General features: G+C 36.9%; 1 protein-coding gene across 1 annotated transcript in view; it reads right to left on the reverse strand.

Annotated features, from left to right (window-relative positions):
* The window catches only part of Cntnap2 (contactin associated protein 2), a 1965545-nt gene that overhangs the window by 923526 nt on the left and 1024566 nt on the right, over positions 1-17453 (reverse strand). The window lies entirely within an intron of this gene.

Raw genomic sequence — 17453 nt, forward strand, 5'->3', positions numbered from 1 at the left:
CTGATTGCATGTCTCCTAATATTTTTAGGTTCTAATATTTCTTTGCATTTAAATTTGGTTAAAAAGGTTAGGAATTTAAGCTTTAATGGGAGTGAGAAATACTTGAAAGTAATTTTTATCAATGAACTTTAATAATGAAATAAAAAAAATCACTTTGTTATTTTTTTTCCAGGTTTATTATGAATTGAAGTGGAAACTTAGGAGTTCTTTGGAAAGTGGATTGGATGGTGTTTTGCTAGTGCAAACATACGAATGAATGTTTAGCTGAAGCAGACACAGGTGAAAGGATGTTTTGCTAAATCGAGCACATGAAAGGACACGTGATGAAGAGTAATGTCAGCTGAGGCAGATGGATGTACTGAGGTAAGACACACGCTGAGGCAAGACCCTTGGAGGACATGTGATGTTGGGGGCTATAAATAGAACTTGATGGACAATGACTGGGGTAAGCTTGCTTAGAGAGCTAGCTGTGCAATGCTTGTTGGTCTCTTGTTTTTGCTGATCTTGATTCCCTGAGAGAGGCAAAGTCTGAGAACTTTTGGTGTTCCTCCTGGTTCCTCTTGCTGACTTGAGTGAAGGCTCAGGTCTGGCTTTCTTTGTGCCACCACTGTTGATTCATGTTTGCTATCCCGACTCCACCAAACTGGACTGCTGATATATCTGTGAATTTGATAGTGTATGAGTTGCCATTGCTGACTTGTGAACTGAACTGCAGGTTTCCAGACAACAAGATTGGAGTTGCTCCAAAGAATCTTTCCAAATAGGTCCACTTCTCTCCCATCCCTCATTCCACCCCCCCACCACCTGTATCCTCTCTTTTTCACTATCTCTGGTGGGTGGTGGGCTACAAGGATGGTTAAAGCATTTAAGAACCATCATTAAAAATAAGGATTGAAAAAAATTAAAGTAACAATGAATTATTTATTTTTTTTATATTAATTTTTTAATCTCTTTATAATGGAAATGTTTAACATACAAACCCAAGAATTTTGTATCCATCAGGTTTCGGTTCTTTGTAAGTTGATTAAATGCTATGTACTTTTACTATAATTTAAATCTGGAAAACAAATTATAAATGCCATTATCATGAGTTGTGAAAAATAAATACAAATTTATCTCTAAAACAAATGTTCAAGTTTACAGCAGGCTGCATATATTAAGGAGACCTAGCTACACCTTACTTTATTTTTTATTTTCCTTTTACAAATGGTTTAGGCAATTTCTATCAATTTAGTATTTATTAAGCACCCAATGATTGAATATTTTTATCCTCATGAATGTGACAACCACATTCATGAAGAAAACCTCAGACACAAGAGAACAAATTGATATGATCTAAAAGCCAAACTGTTTCTGCTGACTGGGTAAATAGCATGGCAGTGTTAAGGTACAGGGCTCTTTTCCTGGTTCTTCCCTTTTGCTTTGCTGACAAAAGTTTTCCCGCTGCTTTTCTCATCTTGCCAGTTTGGTCTCTCATAATGAGTGAGTCTGTGAGTGTGAGTGTGCTGGTAGAATAACCTCCTCACAGCTGGGCTTGGACTACATCTGTTTTGCTGGTAGAATCTTTCCTGACCAGTGGCCCATCAAAGCTCTGCCTCAAATGCATTAGTCTTTGCTCAGAACTAATTGCATATACATTTCCATGACTTCTGATCCCTGTGCATGTTTTGTGTTCAAAACAGCACATGCATCTTCCTGCCCTTGCTGGAATTCGGCCATTAACTGTAGTGGCAGACTTTACCAAAAGCCTCAAGTTCAGTTTATTTGTTAGTAAATCATACATGACAATCAGCTCAGCTTCTACCCTCATTTCTTGTTAATATGCCAGGAACATGTTAGACACCTTTTAAACAACCCTACCCTCATCTCTGCAAGATCATCTCGGCCCAACCTTCAGCCCACTTCTAGTGTTGGTCCAAGGGGGTCTCTACTGAACATGATCGATAACCCGAGCATGTTTCTCTCTTCTCAAGAGATTACTCATGTCAGATCACATGTTCACGGCACTCGAAAAACCATTCAGTTATTTAATGGTGATCTAGTATTTTGCTACAAAAATAAGTTTATAAAGATTTACAAATTATGAAGCCATATATTTGAGAAGGGAAATATTTAAAATTCTAAATGCCATATGCTAGATTAATTGCTTTAGTTAAAATTAACATAATAGGATAATGTAAAGATGTCATCATATTTTAAACATATGCTTTGGCTAGAATATCTTTAAATATACTAGCTTTGGTATTTTATTAGAATATACAGGGTTTTAATCTTAACTTTACAGTACTATTAAGGTAATATTTTATTTAATAAAAATATTGTGGGTCATCATTCCTATACTCTAACAATACATATGAGATAGAAATAATATTTAAATTAAAACTGGCTTATTACGCAAAGAAATTAAAGAACTTTGGGAAATTTAAAAGAAAGAAGGATGTGGAATCTCAGGGTCATTTTGATTTGCATTTTCCTGAGTAAGGATGTTGAACATTTCTTTAAGTGTTTCTTGGCCTTTCAAGATTCTTCAGTTGAGAATTCTTTGTTTAGCTCTGTGTCCCATTTTTAATAGGGTTATTTGGTTCTCTGGAGTCTAACTTCTTGATTTCGTTGTATATATTGGATATTAGCTCTCTATCTGATGTAGGATTGGGAAAGATCTTTTCTCAATATATTGGTTGCCATTTTGTCCTATTGACAGTGTCCTTTGCCTTACAGAAGCTTTTCAATTTTATGAGGTCCCATTTGTCTATTGTGGATCTTAGAGCATAAGACGTCTATTCAAGGCTCTTCCCCACTGTCTATTCTATTAGATTCAGTGTATCTAGTTTTATATGGAGGTACTTGATCCACTTGGATTTGAGCTTTGTACAGGGAGATAAGAATAGATCAATTTGCATTCTTCTACATGCTAACAGCCAGCTGAACCAGCACTAGTTGGAAAAGCTGTCTTTTTACCACTGGATGATTTTAGCTTCTTTGTCAAAGATCAAGTGACCATAGGTGTGTGGGTTCATTTCTGAGTCTTCAATTCTATTCCATTGATCTGCCTGCCTATCTCTGTATCATTACCATGAAGGTTTGTTTTGTTTTGTTTTGTTTTGTTTTTCTTATCACAATAGTATAGCTCTGTAGTACAGCTTGAGGACAGGGATAGTAATTCCCCCAGAAGTTCTCATATTGTTGAGATTAGTTTTCACTCTCCTGGGTTTGTTATCCCAAATAAATTTGCAAATTGTTTTTTCTAAATCTATGAAGAATTAAGGTAGAATTTTGATGGGGGATTGCATTGATTCTGTATATTGCTTTCGACAAGATGGCCATTTTTATTATATTAATCCTGCCAATCCATGAACATGGGAGATCTTTCCATCTTCCGAGATCTTCTTTGATTTCTTTTTTCAGAGACATGAAGTTCTTGTCATACACATCTTTCACTTCCTTGGTTAGAATAACACCAAGATATTTTACGTTATTTTTGACTATTGTGAAGGGTGTCATTTCCCTAATTTCTTTCTCAGTTCTTTTATCTTTTGAGTAGAGGAAGGCTATCAATTAGTTTAAGCTAATTTTATATCTAGACACTTTGCTGAAGTTGTTTATCAGCTGTAGGAGATCTCTGGTCGAATTTTTGAGGTCACTTAATTATATTAACATATCATCTGCAAATAGTGGTATTTTGACTCCTTCCTTTCCAGTTTATATCTTTTTGATCTCCTTTTGTTGTCTAATTGCTTTGGCCAGAACTTCTACTGCTATATTGAATAGATAGGGAGAGGGTAGGAAGCTTTGAGATTCTACCTCATACGAGTTAGAATGGCCAAGATAAAAAACTCAGGTGACAGCAGATGCTGGCAAGGACTTGGAGAAAGAGGAACATTCCTCTATTGCTGGTGGGATTGCAAGTTGGTACAACCACTCTGGAAATCAGTCTGGAGGTTTCTCCGAAAATTAAACATAGTACTACCTGAGGACCACTTCTGGGTATTTATCCAAAAGATGGTCCAACATATAACAAGGACATATGCTCCACTATGTTCATAGCAGCCTTATTTATAGTAGCCAGACGCTGAAAACAACCCATATGTCCTTCAACAGAGGAATGGATACAGAAAATGTGGTACATTTACACAATGGAATATTACTCAGCTATTAAAAACAATGAATTCATGAAATTTGCAGGCAAATGCATGGATCTACAAAATATAATCCTGAGTAAGGTAACACTGTCACAAAAGAACACATGTTATATACTCATTGATAAGTGGATATTAGACAAAAACTCAGAATACCCACAATACAACACACAGACCATATGAAACTCAAGAAGAAGGTAGATCAAAAGGGGATACTTCAGTCCTACTTAGAAGGAAGAACAAAGTAATCACAGGAGGTAGAGGATTGGAGGGTCTTGAGGGTGAAGAGAGGAGCAAGAGGGGAAAAGGGGAGACAGGATGAGGTATGGGAGGAGACAGGGGAGATGTACAGAGGGTCAAGAAGTTGAACAGAGGTATGTAGCAATGGGGCATGGAAAACTGGGGGTAGCCATCAGAAAGTCCCAAATGCCAGGAAAGCAAGAGGCTCCCAGGATGCAATGGGCATGACATTAGCTGAAATACCCAACAAAAGGTAGGAAGAAACTGTAGAGACCGTATCCAGAGGTTAGGCACAGCCCCATTTGGGAGATGGGGCCACCCACTCATCTCCAAATTTTTAACCCAGAATTTCTCCTGTCTCAAAGAAATACAGCTACAGCAACAAAAAAAAAAAAAAAAAAAAAAAAAAAAACACCCATGGTGTACACTCACTGATAAGTGGATATTAGACCAAAAGTTTGGAATACCCAATGTCAAACAGAGACTGAAGGAAAGGCCATCTAAAAACTGCCCCAAACTGGGGCTCCATCCCATGTACAATCACCAAACCAGGATACTGTTGTGGATATAGGGAAGTACTTGCTGACTGGAGCCTGTAATGGGTATTTCCTGAGAGGCTGTGCCAGAGCCTGACAAATACAGAAGCAGATGTTCCCAGCCAACCATTGCACTGAGCTTGGAGTCCCTGATGGAGGAGTTGGAGAAGGGACTGAAGGAGAAGAGAGGGTTTGCAGCCCCGTGGGGGAAGCAACAGTGTCAACTTGCCAGAACCACAGGAGTTCCTGAGGACTAAAACACCAACCAAAAAGTACACATTGAGGGACCCGTGGCTCCAGCCACTATGTGGCAGAGGATGGCCTTGTTGGAAGTCAGTGGGAGAAGCAGCCCTTGGGCCTAAAGGTGTTCTATGTCCTAGTGTAGGGGAATGCCCAGGCAGGGAGGCAGGAGTGTGAGGGTGGGTAAGGGAGCAACCTCATATTGGCACAGGGAGCGGCGGGATGGGATAGGGGGTTTCTGAAGGGGAGACCTGGAAAGGGGAAAACAATTAAAATGTAAATAAAGAAAATATCCAATAAAAAGACAAACAAAACAAAATAAACAAAAAACAACAACAACAATAACAACAACAATAACAACAAGAGTGTAGCAGAAACTGAATAAAAGGCCATGAAGAGACTGCCCCATCTGGAGATTCATCCCATATGCAGACATTAAACCCAGACAATATTGCTGATTGTAAGAAGTGCATGCTGACAAGAGTCTGATATAGCTGTCTCCTGAGAGGCTCTGCCAGAGCCTGAAAAATAGAAAAGTGGATGCTCACAGCCTACCATCAGACTAAGCATGGGGACCCCAATGACGGAGTTAGGGGAAGGACTGAAGGAGCCGAAGGGGTTTATAACCTCATAGGAAGAACAATATCAACCAACCAGAAACCCCCAGAGGTCCCAGGGACTAAACCACCAGCCAAAAAGTACACATGGAGGGACCCATGGCTCTAGCTACATATGTAGCAGAGGATGGCCTTATCGGGCATCAATGAGAGGGGAGGTCCTTAGTCCTGTGAAGGCTTGATGCTCCAGTGTAGGGTAATGCTAGGTCAGGAGGCAGGAGTGGGTGGGTAAGTGGGGAAACACCTTCATAGAAGCTGGGTAAAGGGGGATGAGATAAGGGGTTTCCTGAGTGGAAACTGAGAAAGGGGATAACATTTGAAATGTAAATAAATAAAATATTCCAATAGAAATGAAGGAAAATAAGAGAAAATTCAAGAAATTGACTAGTATTTTGACAAACTGTGATATTTAGAAATCTAACAGAATTTCTGATGTACTTTTAAAAGGTGTTTTTAAAATGTGCTATAAAAACAGGGAGAAAAGAATGAAGACTCAAATATTTTGGTATTTTTACATAGGTATTATAATAGTTTATACTTTTAAAGAAAGATTACGTAAAATCTGTCAGCTTTAGTTCCTTAGAGATTAGTGTAGTGTAGTGTTTCTAATACATAGACAAAAACATTCACAAAATCTGATTATATCTGATTATAAAATAATATTGCCTTATTCATTTTTCCTTATGAGCTCACATGGTTTGTTAATTACTTTGGACTACAGAATTTAAAGATAGTAGGTCATAAGAGTGCCTATAAATGTTATTGATCATAAGACTATTCAACAATTACACACACACACACACACACATGCACACACACACACACACACACACACGCACACACACACATACACATACACAAATTCCAAGGATTTTTACTAATGGCTTTTTCTCTATGCAAATATATTTAAAGGGTCAATTATATCTTAAGTGTATTAATATAAGCCTTTTTCAGAGCAACAGATAGTATTCTATTTTTAAAGTATCAACAAAACCAAAAAATCCTTATCTATCCTGGAAAAGAGACAGAAGCCTCAGAGCTTTCAGAGAAAAACAAAACAACTATCTTTACAGAAATAAACTCAATTATACATGAATATAATGAGTGTCTTGTTTCTCTGACACAAGTGTCTCATCACATAGCCCAGGACAGTCTCAGATTGCAGTCAGTCTGGCTCAGTCTCTAAACTCCTGGAATTACAGACACACTACAGCAAATAATATTATCTCAATAGACCAAACGACCTACATAAGACAGACAAATTACCACAAATATGTAGCCCAACAAGGACCAAAAAGCTGAGACCGACTCAGAAAAGATGGGAGAATAAGAGTGGGTCAGAAACCCACATCCTCAACAAAACTAAATCCTAGGCCACAAGAGGGAAATATACAGCCCGCTAATACTCACATGTAAGAAATACAAACTTGGCATGGACCTACAACTGAGATTGAATCAATAAATATAAAACAGAAGCATAAAACAAGAATCAAAACCAAGCTGCCTTCCTTCTCTAAACATAAATCTTCATCAAATTCTTCCAAAAATTAAGGGAAATGGCTGATTTGAGAATAAATTCTAGCCATACTCTGATACCTCAGGGAGATACAGATATTACAAGTGAAGGAACAAGCCAGCATCCTGATGAATACCAGTGCAACATCTTCAGCAAAATGTCAGAAAAAATTAAATGATACATTAAAAATATTATTCATCAAGATTTTAGCCCCATATGCAAGGATGGCTCATCACATGAAGATAAATCAAAATATGAAGAAATGGTTCTTTGTATAGTTCTTTTGTTTCTACTTGCTTTATTACAACTCCGAGTTTGATTGTTTCCTTCTGTCTACTCCTCTTGGGTGTGTTTGCTTCTTTTTGTTCTAGAGCTTTCAGGTGTGCTGTCAAGTTGCTAGTGTACGTTCTCACCAGTTTCTTTGTGGAGGCACTCAGAGCTATGAGTATTCCTCTTAGCACTGCTTTCATTGTGTCTCATAAGTTTGGGAATCTTGTGCCTTCATTCTCATTAAATTCTAAAAAGTCTTTAATTTCTTTTTTTTTTTTATTTCTTCCTTGACCAAGTTATCATTGAGTAGGGTGTTGTTCACCTTCCATGAGTATGTGAGCTTTCTGTTGTTTTTGTTACTATTGAAGACCAGTCTTAGTCTGTGGTGATATGATAGGATGCATGGGATTATTTCAATGTATCTGTTGAGGCCTGTTTTGTAACAAATTATATGGTCAATTTTAGAAAAGGTACCACGAGGTGCTGAGAGGAAGGCATATTCTTTTGTTTTAGGATGAAATGTTCTATAGATATCTGTTAAATCCATTTGCTTCATAACTTCTGTTAGTTTTATTGTGTCTGTTTAGTTTGTGTCTCCATGATCTGTCCATTGATGAGAATGGGGTATTAAAGTTTCCCACTATTATTGTGTGAAGTGCAATATGTGCTTTTAGCTTTAGTAAAGTTTCTTTTATAAATGTGGGTGTCCTTACATTTGTAGCATAGATGTTCAAAATTGAGATTCTTTTTGATAGATTTTTTTCCTTTGATGTGTATGAAGTGTCCTTCGTTATCCTTTTTGTTAACATTTGGTTGAATGTTGATATTCAATATTAGAGTGGCTACTCCAGCTTGTTTCTTGAGACTATTTCTTGGAAAATCATTTTACAGCCCTTTACTCTGAGGTAGTGTCTGATTTTGACATGGAGGTGAGTTTATTGTATGCTGCAAAATGCTGGGTCCTGTTTATGTATCCAGTCTTAGTCTACGGGTTTTTTTTTTTTTTTTTTTTTTTTTTTTTTTTTTTTTTGTTGTTGTTGTTGTTGTGGAACTGCGTTTATTGAAGTTAAGAGATATTAAGGAATAGTGATTGTTGGTTCCTGTTATTTTTTATGTTGTTCTTATGTTTGTGTGGCTATCTTCTTTTGGGTTTGTTGAAGGAAGATTACTTTTTGCTTTTTCTAGGGTGTAGTTTCCCTCCTTGTGTTGGCATTTTTCATCTATTATCTTTTTAAGGCTGGATTTGTGAAAATATGCTGTGTAAATTTGGTTTTGTCATGGAATATCTTGGTTTCTTGATCTATAGTAATTGAGAGTTTTCTGGGTATAGTAGCCTGGACTGACATTTGAGTTCTCTTTGTCTGTGTGACATCTGCTCAGGATCTTCTAGCTTTCATAGTCTCCGGTGAGAAGTCTGGTAGGTCTGATAGGTCTGCCTTTATATGTTACTTGACCTCTTGCCCTTACTGCTTTTAATATATTTTCTTTGATTTTGTGCATTTGGTGTTTTGACTATTATGTGATGGGAGGAATTTCTTTACTCGTCCAATCTATTTGGAGTTCTGTAGGCTTCTTGTATATGTATGGACATCTTTTTCTTTAGGTTAGGGAAGTTTTCTTCTATAATTTTGTTGAAGATATTTACTGGTCTTTCAAATTGGGAATCTTCGCTTTCTTCTCTACCTATTATCCTTAGGTTTGGTCTTCTTATTGTGTCCTGGATTTCCTGGATGTTTTGGGCTAGAAGCTTTTTGCATTTTGCATTTTCTTTGACTGTTGTATCAATGTTTTCTATGACATGTTCTGCACCTGAGATTCTCTCTTCTATCTCTTGTATTCTTTTGGTGATGCTTGTGTCTGAGTCCTGATCACCTTCCTAGATTTTCTATCTCCAGGGTTGTCTACCTTTGTGATTTCTTTATTGTTTCTATTTCTATTTTTAGATCATGGATAGTTTTGTTCAATTCCTTCACCTGTTTGGTTGTGTTCTCTTGTAATTCTTTAAGGTATTTTAATGTTTTCTCCTTGAGGTCTTCTATCTGTTTACCTGTGTTCTCCTGTATTTCTTTAAAGTAGCTATTTATGTCCTTCTTAAAGTTCTCTATCATCATCATGAGATGTGATATTAAATCAGAGTCTTGCTTTTCTGCTGTGTTGGGGTATCCAGGGCTCGCTGTGGTGGGAGAACTAGGTTCTGATGATGTCAAGTAGCATTGGTTTATGTTGTTAATGTTCTCGACTTTGCCTCTCACCATCTGGTTATCTCTGGTGTTAGCTTGTCTTTCTGTCTCTGACTGTGTCTTGTCCGTCCTCCAAGCCTAATTGTCAACTCTCCTGGGAGACCAGTTCTCTCCAGGAGGAATTTGGGTATGGACAGCAGTGGCACAGGATCAGCTCTGGGTGCAGATGGAAACTGGAATGATCCTGTCCTTGGTTGTTCCTTGGTTCCTATGTACTGATGGCTCTGGGCTGGTCCCTCTTGGGCCAGGAATTTGAGCTGAAGTGTTGGTTTTACCTGTGCTCACAGGCATGTCTGCACTCCTGGGAGACCAGCTCTATCCTGCTGGTATTTGTAATATAAGCCTGTCAATAGGAGATAATTTATTTGAAAGATAGTTAACATTCAATGATATTACCTTTAGGAATAATTAGGAAAGAGACAAGCATTACATGAAGAAGTCTAATTCCTATAATAAGGTAATGTGAGAATCTAGAATATTTCTCCACTGTAGATATCCAGAGAGTGAAAGGAGTATGCATCCTGTAAAGTATGTATCTGGAAGATAATGGGAAATTAAGGGTCTTAGATGGTGCTAAGCCATTAATATTTAGAAGCATCTCCTCATTTTTGTAATGCAGAAGTTTGGATTTTAAAGATCAAGCAGAATAGAAATCAGTTTATATGCCTGTGCAAAGATCAGGAACATCCCAATATCGGTATCACATTAAACCCAAAACTGCAAAAATCTTAGTGAAGTAGATAGCAGAGACACTATTATCAGTCAGCAAAGAGAGCTGACAAGAAAATTTGTCTTTCTTTGCCTGGCCTATTAAAGGAAAAAGAAATGTTATTCTTTAAGAATACATAAAATACGGAGTTGCTGGACTAAATTAAGGCTTTCAAATTTGCACTAACTGTAGGGTGCGGCACTCAAATCAAGAAGTTACAATAGAAAGCAAGTGGTTTTGGGCTATTACAATGGGAAGTGGAGTGTAAGTTCTCTCTGGATTAACTCTGGCATTTTAGGATTCCTGAAGAAAAACCTGAGACATTTAGATCAGCAATCCCAAAGTACAAAGCACTAGAAAAGTAGTCAGTCTCCTGCTTAAAATGGTCCTATTCAGCATCTTCAATTTCACAGAGGAATAAAAGTGGTGCACATTAGGAGATGGACTTTAAAGTTTTATTGTTTTCTTTTCTAACACTAGCAGTAGGAGATGTGATACTCTGTCCATGCTGGGCAGATGTAAAGAGCCATAGCTTTGTCCGTCATGCCATTAATGCCATTTCCATGTAGAGAGCCCTCCCAGTGGTAGCTATTGAGCTAAGCTAGGAAGACTAGCTTGGAGTTGAGGTGCATATTCAATGGAGTTCCAGCTCATGTGCTTATCAGAATGTAAACAAAAGGAGATCTATTTGTATAAGGAATAACTATCATGAGAAATATTTGGCCATCAGATAAGTCAGACATAATATCGTGATGTAAAGTGTTCAGAAATTATTTAAAACACAGCTGCAATAAGCTAGACTCAAACATGTGAGTATGAAATAATGTCAAAAAAGAATACTGCCTAGCTTTGATCAACAAATAAATGGATACTGCACATTGAAAAGTCCATTGCTGAAAAAAAAAAAAAAACTCAAGGTCTCTGTTAAACAGATGAGAAATTGTCAGAGTGAAACTGAAAATGGACAGACAGACTTCACAATGGTATTTCAAAAATAAAAGTGATTAAAAACATTACATAGAAAACTTGAAATCTTAGGAATAAAAATCAGAATTAACATACAGATTCAGAATTTGAGAAGAGAGGGGCAGAATGAGAAAAAGAAAGACAAAATCTGAGAATTTTCCAAGACTGTTTAAAAACTTGGATTCAGAGGGAATAATAATTTTAAACAAATTTTTAAAAAAATATTTGTAGGAAGCATGAGTTGGATAATAGGGATAGAAAGAAAACTTATTCTAACTTAAATAGCATGCGTTACATACATTATGAAACTGAAGAAATTCAATGAAAGTTATTTTTTAAAAAATGACCATTTTTCATTACTAATACGGCAGATCACCAAGAAACAAAGGTCACGATATATAAAGATTATGCTAGGAAATCGTACTAAGTGCTCCTGACCCTGCCTATCAAACATGTGAGTAGAAGTAAAGAAATAACAAGGAAGGTTTTCCCGTGAAGTAAGGTGCCTTGACCCACAGCCCAGTATACCTGTTGTCACGGCATTCTTGTTATACAATAAGGAGAACTGGAGAGAGAATGTGCATATTCAGGATGCACTGTGGATATCAAAGTGAGTGATTTCAACTTGGTTATTTAAAAACAAAAAAAAAAAGAATGGAGAGAAGAGTATTCTGGGACTGACAGATATTGTGTCTCAGTGGTTTGGACTCCAAAGATTTATCAGAATCTGAAAGCTTTCGATCTCTCTACAGAAGATGATGTGTGCCAACACGTTGTCAGAGAGCCCTTGAACAGAGAAGGTAAGAAGAACATGAATGAAGCGGCTCATGCTCAGCATCTTGTTACTCCTTGTGTCATGCAACACAAACACCATGTATCACTCTGAAGAAACAGCACACTAATAAAACTAAGGAGGAGGATGCTGAATGTGCCAAACATTTGACTAAGAGAATGGAATTTAGTGAAGGAAAGAAAGTGTTGCTTGGGTTATAATTCTAAGTTGTTCTCTATCATTGAGGGTAAGCATGGGGTCACATGACTCACAGAGTAAAGAGCAGAAAGGAGTGCATGCTGTGGTGATGCCTGCTTGCTTACCTTTGCATAACCAGCTCTTTTTACTCATATAGGTCAGAACACCAAACTGGGGAATGGTGCCACCCACAATGGACTATTTTACATCAATTAGCAATCAAGGCAATTCCCCACAGACAAATTTGATAAAGATAATTATTCACCCATTTCTTGCAGGGTGATTTATTTTGAGTTGTGGCAAGTTGTAACCATCACACCACCCAAGTCTGTAAAATTATCTCTGATAGCTTTGGCTGTCAGCTGGAGTCAGAAATTGGCGGAAATGAATGTTTGAAACTGTGTGAGTGAAAATAGAACAATTTCCAAGGCTACAACAAGTTGAAGAGTGGAATGTCTAAGTCTCTTCCTTTGCAGGCTTCCTGAATCCAGGGACCCCTACAGAAGTGAAGGGACTCAAGGAAAGGCATGCTTCTCCTAATGATGACTTCTTTTGAGTGTTTTGTTCTAACTTGGGCAGCATTGATGATTTTATCGTATGGGCACAGTGATAAATGGCTCACATGCTTTTGAATTGTTGAAAACCAACTCTGGTTTCAAATGACAATAGAGGGAAAGATTTGAAGCCATATGCTCAAATTTAGGATAAAGAGAAAAATACACGCCTACAGAGGCTTATAAATAAATCACCTTTCCTTGCAACAGTGAGAAATCATGTTCAGAATAAAAAAGTAGTCATTTAGCTGAGCTCCTAAAGGGCTAAATTCCATCACAGAAAAGCTATAGCATGAGTTGATTTTTACATCTCCTGTCATATCTTTGGAGAAACAAGGGTAAAATATACGCATGTTGACTAAAGCATGAAACTATAAAATTTGAATTCAAGTCTGAAAGTTTGTTTACAGCTTCCTGGCTAAATTCAATCCTATTGGAATATTTGAAATTCATCTTCATGAATGGGTTTTATTGTCGGTGTGACTTTCCATTATTTAGACTAAACTTCTGCCACCTGCTAGAGAGACATATAAAGCAAACGGGGTTGCAGGCTGTGTTCGTGTGCATTCTGATGAATGTATCTGTCCCAAGTCTGCTGTTTGGAAGTGTTAGGAAGATATTTGCAGTTTATACTTTAAAAAAGTGTTTATTCTATCTCCGCTGTACATCTTCTCCATGTAAAAATGTGCCAAAGAAAATACAATACTGTCTTACCAAGTCCAAAATATATGAAGATATAAAACAAACAAACAAAACAGGGCTTAGGCCTAATAAACTAAAATGCTCCTTATCCCATTTTTCAATTTACACAAGAACTACACAATTCTAAGCCTCTGTCTGCAGCATCTTCTCTTTGCTGCCTCTACCTAGAAACCAACCCCAGATAATGGCTGGTGTGTCTAATCAGAAGCCTGTTTTTTTCTAAAGTACCTACAACTAATATTTCAATGCTTTAATAACTAAATGTTAAAAATCCTATGACCTATATTCCTTCAGTGGATGTAATTTGTTAAGATGATATGCTAGTGAAAAGCAACATTTCCTTTCATCAAATGGTATGCTAATAAAAAGCTTACTTAAAAATATTTAGAGTTGTTGGCTATTTGTGTATTTTTCTCAAATTTACAGTAAGGTGGGTTTTTTTTTTTTTTTTTTTTTTTAATGTTACAAATGGGGCAGGAGAGATGGCTTAGCAATTAAGATCATTTGTTTTTGCAGGGCCCAAGGGTTTTGTTCCCAGGACCTACATGGTAGCTCACAACCAACTATTTTTACAATTTTAAGCAATCTAACATCCTTTTCTGGTTTCTGAGTACCCCATTCACATACATCAGTAATATACAGAAAAACATCTAATTAAAAAGTCTAGAATGATGGCTTTTCTCTTTTGATAATAAGAATCACAGGAAGTAGTATATCTTTGAACTGGATCATATTGACTGTTGTGGCTAAGACACCAGGATTACTAATATCAGGTGTTACAATTTGAATTCCTCTGTGTTCAGTCCTCGAGTCCTCTCTGAATACAAAAGATTCCTTAATGTGAAAATTCCCCATGAAAGAAGAAACAAATGTGTTTTCTGAATAAGAATTTTTCAGAAGGGCAGTTAAATGCTTAGAAGCAGTCTTTGCCTTAGTGGAAGAGAATGCATCCCTGAACTGGAAGACCAGCATGTGACTGAATACATCAACCTCGATAAAGAAGAATGGGGATCAAAGAGAGTCTAAGTAGCCAGGAAATCTTAAAAGAAAAGAGGAGCGATGCAGGGGAAGGGAGGATGTGACACAGTGCTGTAATAATGCAAGGAAGCAGGCAGGCTTTTCAGGGAGTCCAGCCAGTTCCACCATTATCACCAACGAGTAGCAGAACCTCAGCTTGCTTACACCAGTGTTCATACCTTTAAGCCCTGTAAAGAAGCACGTGTCTGGTTCTCTTTTGTGGTTGTATTAAAACAAAGATCATATATCTGGCTGAAGCCTTCCCACTAACTGTGGGAGAAGACAGCCTGTTCCTATCAACTGCACCATCAATTGAATTTCCTTTGCAGAGATGCATGGGAGATTCCACAGGAGATAAACAACGATACTCAGTATTGAGAGCTTCTGATTGAATTAATAAGTTACACAAGGCTAACCTTTTTCCCTTGGAGAAAATAAAGATGCCAGTTAGAGTTCAGGAATGTACACTGCATATAGCAAATCAAACAGCGGAAAATGGTGATAGAGTCCAGCAACTTGTCAGGAAAATGAAAAACAAAACCAAAAGAAAAAGCCAAAAGAACATTAATAATTTCTAAGCATTGTTCATCATCATCTTACAGTGGTGGCCTCTCTCCACTAGGAGATGCAGTGTTCACTCTAAGAGGCCTTGAAGATTGATTTTTGTCAACCTTCCAAAGGCTTTCTCTCTTCAGAGTAAGAGCACATTAGCTGAATTAACAGGATATGTATTAAAATACGAGCTGTTTCACTAACTGACAGACAGAACAAAATGCCTTCTCTTTTGACAGTTCAGTGACAGAGTCAGTTCAGTCTTTCAGTTGACTGTCAACGGTGTCTTCTGTTTCCTGGGAATGTTCTTGACAGAAAGCTGTGTCCTCCCATAGACCTTGTAGTGTGAAGGTAGCTGCCAAGTTTTGTAAGCAGCAGTAAAATGAGGCTGAAGCGATGTGGTTTACCTTATTCATTTCTGACCTCTAATAGCTATCCTTATCCTTATCCTCCATATATATTTAAGTACACACATATAAATTAATAGCCGTTTTGTTACAATACAGCAAAAGTCATATGTGGTGGCACACATCTTTAATCCTATCACTTAGGGGCTAGAGGCAGGTAGAGCTCTGTGAATACAAGGTCTTCCTGGTCTACAGAGCAAGCTCTAAGATGACCTATATAATGAGACCCTGTCTATATTAGAAAATTGCAAACATTCTATCATACGTATTCATAATTGACACAGTTACTTTGATGAACCTAGGTAGGCCAGTGAAGCTATTTCTAAATATTTATTTTATTTATTTGTGCCTGTTGACTAGGGTGAAACCTATAGCCTTGAACATGGTAAGTACTTATTCTACCACTGAACTGTATCACCTATCCCCAGGTTGGCATTTCTGAGTTTATCACATGTGTCACATATATATGTAGTCATCAACAAATTAAAATTATTGAAATTAGCTTAGCCATGCTGTTATCAAATATTTCCCACTCAATATGTGGCTAACATAATGTTTGTTAATAATATGCCCTTCTTTTTGTAAAAAGAACCTTTCTTTAATGAGCATCTGAAAATGTCTAAAAGCTACAATGCTCTGAGCCATTAGCCATTGCTGAGTTAGTCCAGAACGGTGGAATCTTTAGCCTTTGAAACAATATAAAAGTCTAGGCTTGGTCAAGAGGAAAGGCCCTGGAAGAAGATGTTGTCAGGGAAAAGGATCAATTTTCATGGATTTTAAAGCTTATAAAATGAAAGGTCTTCTCCTGCCACAGTACAGAAAAGCCTAGAAGTTAATGCAAGGAATTATTTTTCTTCTTTAGAAGCCCATGTGTCATATATAAAAATGAAGAAAAGTCAATAGAAGTCCATTATATAAGTAACTTAAAAATCGAAGTTTCAGATTCTCAGAAAATTGAATGAGATCTGGAATCATTACTTAGAATATAATCCTGATAAACTTATGGTGGCTAAATTACACTTCAAAAGAAACACATCAATATAACAATTACAAATCTATATAACAAAATTTTTAATTAAAATTCTCACTACAATCCCAATTACAGATAGGTCTTTTCAAATAAATGGCTATATTAATGGAGGTAGGTTCCAAGTAACTTGTGATTTGAATTTACTGTAAAGCACTTGCAGATATTTTAAAAGTATTCACATGTTGATAATAGATTGTAACACACAGTCCATAACGATTTCACTTCGATGATGGTAGTAGACCAGATCAAAACCTAAACAATGTAAACTACAGTCTTTGAACAACAAAAAGCTTAATTAAGACATCAGCCATAACACTACAGAACACAAAAACATTTGTAACTACAAAAAGAGTTAAAAGACTTGAGAATAAAGTAATTTAAAAATAGCCTTTGTAGGGGCTGTCGATATGGCTTGGCAGTTAAGAACATTTATTACTCTTGCAGACAACCTGGGTTCAGTTCATAATAGCCACATGGTAGATTACAAACACCTGCAGCTCTAGTTTCAAGTGCTCCTGTGCCCTCTTTTGGTATCCACAGGCTACTGCATCCATGTGGTACACACACACACACACACCTACAGATAAAAGCCCGTCTAAACTTATTTTTAACCTTTTATAGAAGAAAAATTATTTTTTATCAAAATAAAATTTATGTGAAGTTATAATTTTAGTTTTACATTATTTACTTGAACATCAATGAGAATTCCAATCAGTCATTCTTCTCAGCCACATAAAATGTACCAATGACT

Source organism: Arvicanthis niloticus, chromosome 15 (assembly GCF_011762505.2).
Source record: "Arvicanthis niloticus isolate mArvNil1 chromosome 15, mArvNil1.pat.X, whole genome shotgun sequence".
Lineage (NCBI taxonomy): Eukaryota > Metazoa > Chordata > Mammalia > Rodentia > Muridae > Arvicanthis > Arvicanthis niloticus.